Here is a 17,211-nt window from a genome sequence, read left to right as displayed (position 1 = left end):
TGCAACTGTTTAAGGGTCATTCATGCTTCTGCAAGAAATCTTTTGCCTGTTCTCTGTAAGCAGGTCTTACAAAGTCATTGGTCTGTCAAGTTGAACATTTCTGTGATTGTACTTAGGTTTGTTGATGTCTGCCTGGAGTCATAATGTGTTTGTAACTTTGTAGGAAACATTAATGCAACACCATCAAGATACCAACTGTGTGAAAACCAAACAGATACAGGAAAGACAGGTTAACTTCTCTTTTAAATAATACATTCTTCAGAGTAACCAACTTACCAAACATAGACCATGCCAATCACAAGTCCTGGTTTTATAACTGGAAACTTTTAGTGACCCTACACCCTTGTGAATGCTTTATTATTCATACAGAAAAATAGAAAAGCAGTGGAAAAAATGAGGTTGGGCAGCTCAGGATTCTTCTCACAGAGGAGAAAACAAGAAGAGAAAGGAAAGCAGAGTGAGGCTCAGATATTTAGGGATGCTCTTTGCAGCATGGTGTTCCCACACATGCATCTAAAACACTTGGAGCATTGCCAGGCAGAGTGCAGTGTGGCTGTAAGTCAATATCCTTACAACATAGGCACTTAGCAGGAAAACATGCCTGATGCAGTACACCTGCAGGCGTGAGGAGAAAGCTGGTCCACTCTGGGGAAATAAGTTTCCGATAACCCGTTTCTATTCCTTTTCACTCTGTCCTTGATTTATTGCCTTTGTTCCACTCTGCCAGGACAAAAGCTTCAGCTTTCAGCATGAAATGATATTTCAGACTCCACTAAATATATTTGTAAGACAAGGGCAGCCAACAAAATTAAACTTGGAGCACAGAGATGGGCTGTTATTTAAAGCTGGGGAGAGATTATGGGAGGATTATTACTTTATCAAAAAATATTTCAGCTACGAAACAAGCAGTGCGTTTTTCCAGTACCTTTGACAGTGTGCTAATTTATCTCTCACCTTGCAAGGATTTAGACTTTCATTGCCAATTTATTGAAAAGCCTGACAAATGTCACTGGCCTATGTTACAGGACAACCAGGCTTACTTAGTTATTGCTAGGAGAGTGGGGAGTCAAGACCTTCAGAAGGGAATTATGTGGGTTGTTTCTTTGAATTTTATTGCTCTTCTTTCATTTGAATGATCTATTTGAACGTCCAATTTGATCTCCACTGTTTTAGAGCTCCCTCCTGAAAAGGGCAATGCAAACACACACACAAAACCTATGTATCACAAGAAGCAACATACTTTCCTTTCTGTCTTTCCTATAATGTAGTATATACATGCACTTGAAATTGGCCCACCCTTATTATTTTAATGTCTTTGTATGTATGTATGTGGCTGTCTCTGTGTGTGCAGATGCAAACATACCACAGTATACATACAGAGGTCAGAGGATATTTTCAGGTATTGGTCCTCACCTTCCATATTGTTTGAGGCAGGATCTCTTATTCTGTGATGCATTTACCAGGATAGTAGGTTTGTGACATTCCATGGAGTCTTCTGTGTTCAACTCTTATCTTACGTCAGTAGCACTGGGATTATACATCTGTGCACATTCATGTTTAAGTGATTTTATGCGGGTTCTGGGATGCTGAACTCTGGATCCCATGCTTACACTGTAAGCCCATTCAATACCAACTGATGCATCTCCCCAGCCCTGAATTAAATACAGCATTCCCTCCATGAATCTTTAATGTACATTGAGAGGATGAACATTCATCAAAATTAGCAGGGATAGGATGACTGCAATCCATTTTCATCATTGTCTGTAAACTTTAGAAGCTTTTCCTCTAATTTATTTTGCTCCACACCTTGAAGTAAGGTTGTTGACTAGCTGCATTGCTTTCCTTGAATATTAGGCAAGCTTTACTGCACTATGAGATGATAGTGAGTACTGGCACAGTGCAACACTAGAACATATGTGTATTGATAATAAACATATTCTGATGTTTATTGACACTGTTGAAAATTTCATCAGTAAAGTTGCTCTAACAGTGGCCTGTTTATCCCACATGGACTCTGAGCTCTCTGACATGCTAAGTCAGTGGTAGTGAGTTACTAAATAAGTATCTTCACAGTGGATGAAGCCAGAAGCTTCTGTCCACTTGTATAATGGATACTAAGCAAGTGCTTCAGGAGGACACCCAATTCAGCCTTTGAGGTAAGACAAAGGAGTGTTCTCATTCAAATGAATCTTCACAAGCATGTTATTGGAAGAAAAGGTGGTGATCATGGAAAGGAAGCTTCAAACAAAAGCAGCCACATGTACAAAGACTCAAGGGAAACAAAATAGGATGACTCAGTGATACAAATTCACAAAGGAGTGAATGCAAGTACAGAGTCTGATTAGATATATGAATACTAAGAACACAGATGTCATTGGAAAGCAAGAATCTGGGAGGGAAGAAGCTTTGAGATGGAACCAGAGACAAGGGAGTGCTATGGGAAAGGAGTGGCCTCAACATATATGAATTTTCCAAAGACTGCTGTTGTCAGAATAGAAAGTGAATTTATAATGTACACATATATAGTTCAGAAAAACCACTAAATGCTACGGTGATAATTTGATTCCAACATTAGGCTACCTAGAGCAAAACAAAAATGACTGAAGTAGGAGTTGTTTGAGAGCTGGGGATATGGTTCAGTCAGTAAGGTATTTTCAACTAGCTTAAGGACTTAAGTTCAACTCTCAGAAACTGGGTAAAAGTGCTAGGTGTTGTAGTACACTATTAATCCCAGTACTGAGATGTCAGAGAGAGGCAGATCTCTTAGGTTGACAAGTCCACCACATAGCCAAGCCAGCAAATTCCAGAACAAAAGAAAAGTTCAACAAAAATCAAGGTGGACTAATGGGGAATGTACTGTTTATGTTCATTTTATTGATTATTGAATAAAGTAGTTTGGCCAATAAGACAGAAAGTTACACAGGACTAGGAGTCAAAGAGGATTCTGGGAAATGTAGTAGAGAAGTGGTGATCCAGGCAAGAAGTGACATACCCAGGAGACTCATATTTAAGCAAGGAGAGTGCCCTTTTTCCCCTTCGCTCTTCTTCCAGTGGCACAATGTGATTCACCGGCAAGGAGGGACACCAATGGAAGGTGTCCGATAAGTCTTATATATAGATTTATGATAATTAAGATTGTTTTAACAGATGAGAATCCTAGTCATTGGCCAAGCAGCATTTGTACCTGTAATGTAAGTCTGTGTATTATTTTGTCCATCCATGCAGTGGGCAGAACTCAGGAGGCTGGCGGAGACTGCCAATGTGGCGATAGAACTCGGGTCGCTTTTGGCAGAAAGATTTATCGTAATAGTGGACAACTCCTGAGGAAAGGCATCTAGATTGTCTTCTGGCTGTTCACACACACACACACACACACACACACACACACACACACACACACACACACACACACACACACACACACACACACACACGGGGGAAGAGAGGGGAGAGGAGGGTAGAGTTTGCTCAGTTTTTTTCAATGTGTTCCTTGGTGACAAGTACTTTACCCACTGAGCTATCCCATCAAAACTTTCTATGCATTTTTAGTGAGGCACATGGCAGCAGACTGCTTCTATGGCAGTTTGATAATTCCTTCACCCCTTTGTTCAGTCCTATGTCATTACATTCTATAGTGTACTAACTGTTCTCCATTTCTGCCAGGTGTCCTCTGTCCTGCTTTCCTCTATGGGACAGAGCTGCCATTTCGGATCAACCTTACTAAAAAGCAAGGAGCTGAAAGCCTCGGTGAGCAGACACAGGAGGCTGTTTGGAAGCAGACCTGGGGCCTTTCAGATTCCAACGGCTCAGGACAAGGGTGTGATCACTTTCGAGACCACAGCTAGTATTTTCCAACAAAGCCAATTCTAGGTTCTTCCAGAATGGTGTGCCACAATAATTATTTGTGGTTTCCAGAGGCTACTTGGGGGAAAATACGACACTTGTAAGGGAGCCTCTCAATAAATGTCCTTAGAAAGGCTCAAGCAGCAATGTCACACTTCACTGATAATTTAACAAAATCTATAACTCCAGCTTGGAAATCATTTTGATTTATAATTGTGGATATAGTTTTTGGACTATCTCCAAAGCACCAGTGTTTTCCTTGAGAACTTCTATTCTGTTTTTACCCTTGGTGACATATAATTATGGAAATAGTTCTTCTACCATCTTCAAGGAACCAAAGTTTTCCTTGAGAACTTTTATTCTAGCTCAACTCCTAATCACCTGTCTTTAGAATCTTGATAGGTCTTTGTTTTACTCACTGAGCTGTATAAGAATACAATTTTTCTCCTTTTAATTTTATAAAGTATTTTCAATAACATGTTTGCTAAAACCTTCTTCCACACCTGATATTTTATCTTGAAAATCACTAAAGACATTAGACATCCTGTTTTAAACGTACAATTTCCTTTCTTGTTCCACTCCCTCCATCCCCTTCATTACTGTTTAATTCCCTGGGCAAATTTTCAGATTATATCTTCCAAATTCCTCAACTTAAAAATCTCATCTATTCTACTTGCCAAGACTTTTTTCTCATTATCTCTGATTTTTATTTTAATAGATTATGGTTGATAGAGTTATATATTCTCCTATCTCTTTAAAGATGTTTGTGTGTTATATGCACACATTCATGTGGGTGTTACTTTTTTTGGCCTGTATGCACATATATTACATGTACAGGAATGTCTGAAGTTGATGTCTTCTACTACTTTCCTCTATCTTATTATTTTGTACAAGGTTTGTCTTTGAACGTGGTGTTCATCAAATAGCAAAACTGATTGATGACATCTGGAGATCCACCTGTCTCTGCCTTCCAGCACTGTGGTTACAGTCCTATGATGCCATGGGCCAGGACTTTACCTAAGTGGTGGAGGAGAGATCTGGTCCCACTCCTTGAGCAGGTGAGTCATCTCCACAGTCCCTCCTACATGTTGGCTTTATGTTCCTCTATTTATGAATTCCTTGCTTCGTTAATTTGGTTATTTTATTTCTCATCTGGGAAGGTTTATGGACACAGAGGTTTTTTTCTTATTTACACAGATTATTGAGACACTGAAAATCAGATATGTAGGCTCAGCTTGTTGCTGAGTGGGGATCATTGGTTGGTTGTCACAAGGGAGATTGATTTTCAATGGGGTATTTCCAAACATGAAGATATCATGTATGTTTTTCATAAAACTGTTCATTCTGTGAAAGAATGTTCTTTTTATCTTCATTGAAGAAGGAAAGTCAGTAAAGTTGGGCTTGGGTCCCCAAATTCACTGTGCAGAGTGCACTGCATGTCTGTTTGTGGTTGCATCTACAGTGAGACTTCACTTCTGGCTAATCTTTGTTTTAATTTCTATAAACCAAAGATAAGTCAAAGTTGAAGGTGAAATGAGACCTCTTGTCTCTCTTCCTGTTCAAGGAAAATTTGACTGAAGGTCGACATCTCTCTTCACAATCAACATCTGATTTTCCCCCATTAGTTGTTCAAGCCCAGGCTCAAGGGTAAACTGAGCAGTACCATGATAAGTAGCTATAGTGAGGCAGGTATGCCTAGAACCTGCTTAGGTTAAGCTATACACAGCCCTCTCCCAACGATGCATTTAGTAGGTTGGCTTCCACTTGTTTAGAGCTGAAAACACACCTTGTATGAAGCAATGGAGTTCCCTGAATGAATTCAGTAATTGCCCTTGTGTAGCCAAACACATTGTGAAGCATATCCCAGAGCTTAGGCCAGCTCACTAATGCAGATTATACAAAATTTGAATGCATACACAACAATGCAAGATAATTTTAAGGAAAATCCCTTATTTACTATATTATGGCTAAGCATGATGGGCATACATATGACTAAAATTAGATGAAGCATGGGAAGGGATGTGTGCAAGGAACAGAGGCTTATATAACCCAAGCCTATCAACAGAAATAGAAAACAACCCACATGCTATCCCTAGCAACCAACTCCTCCTCCTCTTCCTGAACCTACAAAAAGAAGCTCAGACAGTGAGCAGGATCTCTTGAATAAATCCCATTCAAGCTCACTATTCTTTTCCACACTATTTGGGTTGTACTTTTACTTCTTTTTAAATTAAATCTCTTGCTAATTTACTGTTTGTGTACATGACTTCACATCTTTGAATAAAATGTCGAGAATTCCTAAACACCAGGTCCTAGCAGAGACTACCAGTGACAGTGGGTCCTGTTCCCATGAATTTGCCTTCAGCATAGCCTTGAAGGGGGCTACCCCTCTCCTCTATCTGTTCTCCAGTCTTAAAATTCCAATAGTGTGTAGACATTTCTATCCTACCGTTATCTGTCGTCTAGTCTCTTTGTCCTTTACGACTCTGGCATTTTGAATTATTTTTAAAATTTCTATGTGTAGTTTTGGAGGTGTGAAAATAGATATTGATAAATTTGTACATCTATCCATGTTTAAACAGGGCTTTGCATTTTTATATGCAGTTTGTCTGAACAGCAATGCTGCTAAGTCTTATTATTAATACTGAAATCACTTGTTCTTAGAAGATTTGCCCTTGATTTAGTCTACTGCAATATATTAGTTTGACCAGGATTGTTAGACTGTGCTGGCTGTTCTCACTGCCAAGGGCTATAGCTGTGCCCTAGAACATGTGTGACAAAAATTGGCACCAATGGAGAAGTTTTCTTTCCTCCAGATTTCTTTGTACATCTGTGTGTGCCACAGTATAATTACAAAGTATAGTAGCTGGGTGGCAGTCTTTTATTATTTTATGCTAGCAACATTTTTCTAAAATGTTTTAATGGGGGTTTTACCCTCTTATATTCTTGCCCATAATTTCAACCTGAACCCTTTTTTAAGCAAATGTCTCTTAAATGAGGCATTAAGGTAGGCCAACATAAAGAACAATTTAGCAGCCAGAGACCTAGTTTAGCTCTGCCTACACACACTACCCTTCTAACAATAATACATGGCAGCCTGAGATACGTACCTAAGAGTACAGTGTGCATCCTCCCCCTACTCTGAGCAATTCCCAGAGCAATTGGTCTGAAGCATCAGACCCACCTGCATCCAGTTGCACACACCCCTCTCTAACCAATGCACTAAGATTCATCTTGCCTCATGGAATATTAAAACTTAGACAAATTCTATTCAATCATATTCTGTGATTTGGTCTTAACTGGTTTTGAGTTTATGTGTAACAAGGCAAATCTGTGTTGTCTAAAGTTTTAGGGAGAACCCTCTATTTACCACCTTACACATATGTATAACCAAGAATGTATATGATTAAAATCTGATGCATTATGGGAATGGGATAGTCAGAGTAGAAAAATGATCATATAATTTAACATAGCAATCAAAATAGCACCCCAAACTATGACACTTAGAAACTACCCTTTCTCTCCTTAAAATCCACAAAAAAAGACCTCAGAGAGTTACCTGTGGTGCTCGACTCTCTTCACTTATGTGGCCCTCTGTCAAATGCAACAGTTCATTTCTTTCTAACCTGTACACTCCTTTGCTCGGGGTAGTTTCCTTTGATTTTTGGCAGTCTCTTCATGTTTTCATTACATTCTTAAGTAAGAGGCCTCTAAGTACTCAGCCACAACCTATATCATCAAGAACAGTATCATCAGGGATGGAGTGGATAGAGGCAGCAAATATAATGTTCTCCACAAAACATACAAATTCCATGAAACCTCAAACAAGCCTGGGGAGGAAAAGTACTGTCACAGGAGATAAGCTCACATAATCACAGAAGGAAGAGGACAGAATACAAACACATGCTAAGGCATTGAGGAGCCAAGCCGGAGAAAAAAAGTGCAAGTGCATTTCGAACAACTTACAACTAGAAGAAATTAATAACCATTCAAGGCATACTTGCTGCACAAAAGAAAATGCACTGTAAAGAATGTGCCCCTAGTTAGCACCTTCTGTAGAATCTCTTTACCATCCCAAGAAGCAAGAGTTTGTAGGTAAAGTGCTACAGGAAGAATAACAACATGCCTTTTACCTGAGAAAGGCTTTTTTTGTTTGTTTGTTTTTGTTTTTCAAGACAGGGTTTCTCTGTGTAGCTTTGGAGCCTATCCTGGCACTCTCTGGACACCAGACTGACCTCAAACTCACAGAGATCTGCCTGCCTCTGCCTCCCGAGTGCTGGGATTAAAGGCATGTGCCACCAATGCCCGGCTGAGAAAGGCTTTCTTTACACAGGTGGTAAATATCGCCTTAATTTTTAAACTTCTATTTAGAGGTCTAGTCCAAGAGTTAAACTTACAAGCAATCTCCTAATCTCTCTACCCCAGCATTAAAAAACAAAAAATATCCAGGTGGTTCAGTGTGCAGCCAGCTCTTTGGTGGATTCTGTGATAACCCTATTTTGTATTTATCCTTCATCTTTCATCTGAGTCCTGCAAACTGTTTACAAACAGGACTCATTAATCCCCCAAACCTTCCTCAAGACCCTTGACCAACACTATTATCCCAAATCTACAGATGAAAACAAAGGGAACCTGGAGCATTCCTTCCCCCTTTTCAAACAACTGAACAGCACAAGGGAAGATAATAATTAGAGGCTCACACTAGTGATAAGAAAGCAACCTTACTTAAAAAAAAACAAACAAGCAATTTTTCAGTTCTAAGAACATTTCTTGAGAGTTTTTAAACTGGGAAAGTACAGAGTGAGAAGATCTAGTAGCTTTTAGGAAATAGATCCACAGAATAGCAGATCAACAGACACAGTGGAGTTCCAGACTCCCGCTCTGTGGTGGCCAAATGGAATTTCAGAGAGGAAACTCTGAGGATCCATGATATTCAATTCTTCCTCTGCTCCTGCCCAGTTCACTTGCAGGCCTTTGTTCTTTCACACACCAGGAATCAGACATACTCTCTCCCCAGAGTCACTCAGCTGAAATCTTGTGACACTGCTACCCCTTGGCAGCTGGAGTTTTGAGGACATTGCTGCTTCTTTAAATAAGTGTACATGGACCCTCAGATTGTCCTTTTTTGCCTGAGACGTTCTGGAGAAACTTGTGAGGAGTCATCCAAGATTGCCAGGTCATTTTGACTCTCTTTAAAAATCCTGATGTGGCAAGATTTGCTAATCCTAACACTAAATGCTCTGTCTGAAAGTGTTTGTCTCTGCTGGATGTTTGAACATGTGAATTTGAGCAGGAAACTGTAGCTACTGTATAACGAGTCGCCTCTATGAGTATGCATGTCTATCCCCCAAACCCTTTCTTTCTCTGCAGGGAGCTGAGTAGATAATTACTTGCTGGAATATTGAATCTTTGCTCTGTGAAAACAGTTCTACAGAAGAAGTATACCTTCTGGAACCTACACATGCTATGTTTTGGTCATCTTTTATTTTATTTTATTTTATTTTATTCTTTTATTAGTTCAAATTAGGAACAAGCTTGCTTCATACAGCCATCTTTAACACCCTTCAGAGTCATCACTCACCTATCTTTGTGTCAGAGCTAATGTCTTTATTACTGACTAGTGAAAACTTTTGGGATATATTTATTTAAGATCTCACTAGCCAAGAGGCTGAGTGTTCTCAGCTAGTATATGCTATAAACTTCCTACCTAATATTTCCCAAATATATTTGAGAAGTGCCTTAATTCATGATTGCACTGTTCTTTTATGACAAAAATCTTCATCAACTGCTACCATATTGGAATGTAATATTTGAGGTATCCTAAATCTATATTCTCTGAATACACTGTTACTCTGTGTTCTATGACCATGGTCACTATAGCTGGCTCTAGAATAAAATATTTCTCACTATCTTTGATGTATATTGATGTTTCATACTTTTTATCTTGTTTTCTGGCTCTGTAGGCCTCAAGAGGCTAAACAATTGTGTTTGGTTACAAAATCTTCTCATGGACTCTATGGGGACTTCCTGCATTTGCTAGTTGTGTGACTATATTAATAGAGGCAGAGTTCATATTTCAATGAGAGAACACTCTGTGAGCTAAGCTGATTTGCTCTTTGATGATGTTATTAAAATGAATCAAACATGATTCTTTATCTCATGAATCTTCTAAATGTCAATACTAATCTATTAATTTTTATATTACATATACATAGATAAGTATCTAGTACATTTTAGGTAGTATCAATAAAATATATATGTTGAAGCTTAACAGTCAATGTGGCTACATTTGGAGATGATAATTAAGATCAGTTGTTACATTAAGAAAGAATCTACCTCTGTATGGAGACATACAACTGCATCCTCTCCAAGAGTTCACCTAAATGGGCTGGCCAATCACCTGTTTAAAGGATCAACACCACCACCCTACCCAGAAGGCTGGCTCACACTAAGCCAAGCTAAAGAGGTAGAAAGGATAACTAATCTTTTAATGGTATAATGCACCTTTCTCAGAATTCTTCAGTGTAGTTGCAAAATTGTCCTGAGGTTCTGTTAGGTGTGCCTTCTTTCATGACTATTGTATCTCTTCTTTTTGTCTTATCTTCTGTCCTTCCTTCCAGATGCTGTCCAGAGCCCATTTGGGCTTTTACTGATATTCTGTGCTTCCTTCCTTTTTTTCTTTTTGCCATGTGGCCATTCTCCATGCCTAGCTCCAACAGCATGGCTCTTTCTTCTTCTTTGTCTCTGTCCTCTGGGAAGCTGCAGTAAGTTTACCTGCTTTGGAGTTTTGTTTTAAACTCTAAGAAACTTACCCCTGAGCTTCTTTTTGAGCCCAATCTTGATTACCTTCATCAGAGAGACTAAGAAACTAAAGATGGAAGGCTAATTTTCTCAATAACAAACTGATGTAATAAAGGACATACCCTGATCTTACAAGATTAACGTCCTTCAAAGAAAAGACGTAAAAGGATTCAGAAATCTCCCATTTTCTCTTTCTCCCTGAATACACACACACACACACACACACACACACACACACACACACACACAACAACCCTCTCCTGCTCTTTCACTATTGCTCCCTCCCCTTCCCTTCTTTACCTCCCTATGATGTAAAGGCATAAGCACAAGTAGAAAAGATGGTCAACCTAACAGAAGTACTCCCAGCAGACGACAGATCTGTCAGCCAGCACATGACTTTGTACTCCAAGTCTTCATACACCATGAGGAAATGAGTTCACCCTTCAAGTCTCTGAAACAGCAGCATTTAGCCTGCATCCCTCATAGACAAATAAAACACTCAATAGGTGTCTGGAGAGTTACTTATTTCTGATATTTCATTAACTTCATATCTATATAAGCCTTTGATTAGTGTTCTTTGTCCAAGGACTTAGGAGACTGATTCAGAAGATTCTACTCTCCCTTTTATGGTTTTCTTTGATGATGGCTTTTACTGACAAGTAGCACCACACTCAACACGACTGAAACACATAGAGTTTATACCACATTTAACTTTATCTACTGACTGGGGCTTAAATGGTAAGGTCTAGCAGTACACAAGATTATTCATCCTTCACATACACTTTTCCGTGATTTTTATCCCCGCTGCTAATCACCCCGCCTCTCTTTAGAAGGTATGTTTCACAAGGCCTTAGAAAAAAAGCCATTCTTTGGCTAAAATCAAAAACACCAATGACAGTTTATGTTGGAGAGGATGTGGAGAAAAAGGAACACTCCTCCATTGCTGGTGGGAATGCAAACTTATAAGACCACTTTGGAAGTCAGTATGTCAGTTGCTCAAAAAAAATGGGAATCAGTCTACCTCAAAATCCAGAAATACCTCTCTTGTTCATATACCCAAATAATGCATGTTCACACAACAAGTACATATGTTCAACCATGTTCATAGCAGCCTTGTTTGTAATAGACAGAACATGGAGGCAACCTAGATGCCCTTCAAGTGAAAAATGGATAGAGAAAATATGTTACATTTACACAATAGAGTACTACTTAGCAGAAAAAACATTGGAATCTTGAAATTCACAGGGAAATGGATGGAACTGGAAAAAAACATCCTGAGTGAGGTAACCCAGTCACAAAAAGACAAACATGGTATGTACTCACTCATATATGAATTTTAGATGTAGAGCAAAGAATTACCAGCCTACAATCCTCATCACCAAGGGAAGTAGGAAACAAGGACTCTAAGAGAAAAATTCATGGATCCAGGAGAATGGGAAAGAGCAGGATCTCCTGAGCTAATTGGGAGCATGAGGAGCCCTCATCTAGTGGCTGCTGGGAGCAGAGGCAGACATCCACAGCTATGTACTGGATTGAACTCTGGAACTCAATTGCAGAGAGAGAGGAATGAAGATCAAAGGGGATGAAACCAGGCTGGTGAAACCCACAGAAACAGCTAACCTGAACAAGGAGGAGCACATGGACCCCATTCTGCTGTCTGGGAGGCCAGCACGGGAATGATCCAGACCACTGAATGTGGAATTCAATGAGGAGGCCTTGGCACTCTATGGGCCCCCTGGTTGTGGATCAGTAGTATTCCCTGGTGTAAGAAGGGACTTTGAGATCCCATCCCACATGAAGGGATGCTCTCTCAGCCCTGACACATGGGGCAGGGCCCAGGCCCAACCCATGATGATGTAGTAAACTTAGGGAAGCCCCCATTAAGGGCCTTTCCCTACCTATGGAGCAGAGGGGGGATGGGGTGAGTGGCTGTTGGGGAGTTGGGGGAGAGGAGAGGGAGAGGGAGAAGGGATTGACATGTGAAGCAAGCTTGTTCCTAATTTGAATTAAAAAAAAGGAAAAGAAAAAGAAGTCATTCTTAAATGATCTTGCATTCATGCTTTTGCATAGATAAATCTGCTCTCCCTCTGAAATGGTAGCCAGCGGATTTAAGATTACCAATAATATTATTTTTCTCCTTCCTCTAGTAATTTTCTGCCCATAAAGTGCTCACCCTCTAGGCTCTGGGCACTTTCCATTTCCTAGTTTAATTATTCTTTAAAATCAAATGTCCTAAACATTAGCCTTTGTGTTCATGCTCTGATAATACAATATTAAGCTAATAATTCATATATTATTACTTCTATCGATAAGGTGATTAAATCCTTTGTAAATTCTTGTCTATGAAGTACATATATCCATTATTTTACTTTATCTGTACCCAATTGATTAAAATAAAATGTCATTCTCTGAGTAACCCTTAGCCTAGCTATATGATTTTTTTTTTACACTTTTAGCATCTGGAGATCAAACATAAGGCTGTTTAGCCTTTCCTCCTAGAGAGGTCTCTTTTGTTTGCATGTTAATGCAGACTTTCCAATTCTGCTCTTACATGCCATGGAAAGAGAGGAGATAAAGTCCTCCAGTGTCTTCAGAGGAATCAGGACTCTGACCTCCATGACCTCTTTTAACATAATTACTCTTACTACAAATCTAACCATAACAGAAGGAGGGGAAATCACGACTTCAATTTCTAGGCTGGGAAGTAGTGGCAAAATTCTGTTCATATTACATAGTATTATATCTAAGCAATATTTAGATACTTAGGAGCACACCAAAAATTTAAAGCATTGATTACAATAAATAGAATAGAAATATGAACAAGTATTCATATCACATCCTACCCACATGTTTTTATTCATTGACTCAGACCCACCACTTAGCACTGTGGGTTAGTAAGGTACTGGACATATCTTACCCTTGAGGAGCACTCATGGCCATGGATAAAAGGTCACAGTGGGTCACAGCCACATTATTATGAAATGGATTGTGTAATGGAAGTAAGAAATTATTTAAAGGTCAGACAGTTATGCAGTGATACAATCAAGCCTAGCCTGGAAACTCAATAGATAGAGAGGTCCCAGAGACTGGAGTGTTCTGGCCAAATGAGCCCAAGAAAGTAACATTCTGGGGCATGCTTCTCCAGTTCCGTTCATCAGAATTACCTCTGCCCAGAGGAACTCAAGCATATACTGGTGTCAGAGAGGTGGGTGACAAGAGGAAGCAGTGACCTCCAAAGGTCTTCCTTGAGAGGAAGCAGGGCAGTGAGGACATCCTACTGTCAACTTGACCCTGTGTTGCAACTATAAGGTTTTGCACTTTGAAGACACTTTCTGTCATGATCCTTTCTTCTTTCTATTTCCCTTGAGCTAGTACATACAAAATACAAAGTATCTCAGGTCATAATTATTCCTTTTGAGGTATGGGCAATCAGAAATTCAGACTGTGAACCTTATAAATTTATATGCTCCCACAAAATTGATAGAAGAAGCAAAGGCACACAAATCATTCAATCCCAGACACAGCTGAATAACCACGAAGGGAAGGTGACCCTGGAGTATCATGTGGATTTTATACTGAAGGAAATTCAGTGTAGATTGATGGCTTTATTTGTGTATCTTTTAGCTTCACTTGTTTATTTCAAACAGCAAGGAATCAAAAAGACCAATTAAAATATTTGCATCAGGGGTACATAGATAGACAGTGTGATGGCAAATGCTGTCACCAGTATCTAAAATCACAAAAGAGGGAAGCCTCGGTCCATGCCTCTGTGGGTTTATCCAGAGTAGGTTAACTGAAGTCAGAAAACCTACCTAAATGTAGGCAGCACCTTTCCATGGCCTGAAGTCCTGGACTAGAGACAAAGGAGGAAGTCAGCTGAACAACAGCATTAATTTCCCTCTGCCTCCTGCTACCTTCAGCTCCTTGCCACCATTCTTTCCCTCAATCTATGACTCTTTCTTCTTGAATCGCTTTATTAGTACAATTTTTCAGAGCAAAGGAAAGGAAAATAATTCATACAGGTGCACATGCACACATTTTAATATATACGGTGAGAATAACATAAAGAATGAGGAAAGAACAATTAAAATGTTCTTGTTAAATGTTGTTTACCAACAGAATACTGACTTACCAGTCATGATTGAAAATTCTCTTTTCATGGAATTTTCTGTGACTTTCTCTGCTGGAATGAATGGTAAATTTGTTCTCTCCATGTACCTAATATCCACAGTCTTCTTGCCAGATTGTCTAACTGTACTCAAGCTGTACAAACCTTATGCCTATGAGAAGCTGATACTAATATATGTTTCTGGCTGAAAAGCAGATTCTTAATGTCTCTCTGGTATACTAAATCATTCCTGCCATGTGGAAGGAGCTCTGAGAATATTTGTCACATGACAATTTTGAAGAAAAACATGTTGGTATTATGGGAAAGGGAGAATAGTTTTTCAGTAAAATTGTGTTGATATTTTTGTTAATAGAGAACTTACTCTACAAGCCTAAGGACTTGAGTTTGATACCAGGTGTGTTGGCATGTACATAATCTCAGCACCTGGTAGGTAGAGACAGACAGAATATTGGCACTCATACACCAGCCCACTGTCCTAATTGTGAGCTCATAGCCAATGAGAGACCATCTCTCAAAGAAATGGAAGGCATTGTTGAGGATCACAGGAAAGGTTTTCGTTTGGCTTCTATGTGCATCTGTGTCTATATATGCCTACCTAATGCATACAGAAATAAAATGAAATGTAGAGGTCAAGTGTAAACTTAGAGTGCCCCCCTTTCCATATATGCTGCTTCTATTTAAAGCCTCTTCTTCATTTGCCAAGTTGCCTGAGACTCAGAAACCCAGACCTGTGTCTCCTGAGGATTCTCCCACCTCAAAATTTACTCCTATCCTTCCCCACATCTCCCTCCCTCCCTCTCTCTCTCTCTCTCTCTCTCTCTCTCTCTCTCTCTCTCTCTCTCTCTCTGTCTTTCTTCAGAATCTCGTGTGGCCCAGGCTGGTCTTTTACATGCTACAAAGATGAAGTTATTCTTGACTGTTAGTCCTCCTGCCTCCATTTCCAGGTGTGATCCACTGCTTTGAGCTCAGAAGCACATTTGTCAACCTAATATAGCCAAATTCCATTAAAATGATCCTGGTTCCTGATCCACTGGTAATCAGGTCAATGGCTTAATGCTGTGAATATACTAGGAACATGCTGAAGACATGAATTCTTCTTAATTTCTCAAGGATCATTTCAATGTCTGCAAATGAAGCCTTAACAGAAAGAAATATTCATGGAAGATGGTACAAGGAAAGAACAAAGAATCACAAAATCTAAGGCTTAGGAAGAAACTCAACTCTTGCCGGTTATTATTTTGTCGCTCACCTATTTCTCAAATTATTATAATTTCCTTGGCAAATAATCATTGAATTGTTATCTGAAAACTGCTAATGACAAGGAACTTAATACCACTGAAAGCTTGACATGGCAAAGCTGAAGGTCTGATATATTGTCCTTTTTTGGCCATCAACTTTAAGAAGTCTAGTGAATAGTTTTACCAAATAGCCCATGGGCTTGAAAAATAATCAAACTTCCCAATCGTCCTCTCCTTCTGCATCTTTTCCCTCCTTTCCTGCTTCCTCTTCCTTTTCCTTCTCCTCTACATTCTTGTCTTCTCTTTGCATTCTTTCATGCCTATCCATATTTTATTTTTTTTCTTTATGTTGGTCTCAGAATGAATGCTATCTGTAGCATTTTCATAGGCTGCCTATTATTATTTTTGTCCTTTAGGCTGGTTCATCCTACACACTTGCTGGTATTTCATTATAACTTTCAGGGTAATCATTCTTTATATTCAAGTCATATGTAGTACACTGTGAGAAATAAAGATAAGGCAAAGAACAAACAGAAAAAATACCCCAAACTAATAGAAAGGTGTACTTCCCACCTGAGGTGTAGACAGGGTCATATACATGCTGCCTTCCACAGAGTGGGGTACACCACAGTCACCCTGGAGCTTACTTTTAAGTTAGGATGAGTTGACCAAAATTCTGGAATCCTGTCATATTACCAATTGGTTGTAAGAGGCTAGAACCACAGGAGAGTGTCATGTGAGATCATGTAATAGAGATGTGTGTGTGTTTCAGTGGTTCCTTTGTTCAAACAATTGTATATGGTACGATCCCAATTTAAAATATCAGTCATGACTCTACTGTCAGGTTTTGTCCTGGCATAGTGTGATTTTAAAAAATATGTGATCATAAAGCTTGACTTTCAACTACTAACCCTTATGTGGTTATCATCATTATTTCTTGTATGATAGAATTTCTGTCCTTTCTCTGACCTTCCTGTATCTACTAGGCCCACTTTCTTTCCAAAGCCTGATCCACATCTTCATCTTATGTTGCCAACATCATGCCAGCTACAGATACCTTTACAACTGAGAAATGAAGTCTCCTTTGCAAATTCTCCTTTACTGAGGATGTCAAGAGCAAAGAAGCAGAGGTATCTGTGAACTGCGGCCTTCAAAAGACATTTAAGTTAATCTATGTATGTTAAGTCAGGGGACAACGCC

General features: G+C 39.3%; 1 protein-coding gene across 3 annotated transcripts in view; it reads right to left on the bottom strand.

Annotated features, from left to right (window-relative positions):
• Window positions 1–17,211, bottom strand: part of Cntnap5 (contactin associated protein family member 5) — an 897,862-nt gene that overhangs the window by 95,306 nt on the left and 785,345 nt on the right. The gene's annotated exons all lie outside the window — the stretch shown is intronic.

This window comes from Cricetulus griseus, chromosome 5 (assembly GCF_003668045.3).
Source record: "Cricetulus griseus strain 17A/GY chromosome 5, alternate assembly CriGri-PICRH-1.0, whole genome shotgun sequence".
NCBI lineage: Eukaryota > Metazoa > Chordata > Mammalia > Rodentia > Cricetidae > Cricetulus > Cricetulus griseus.
Note: the sequence above shows the minus strand (reverse complement) of the source record. Positions and strands in the feature narration are given on the sequence as shown.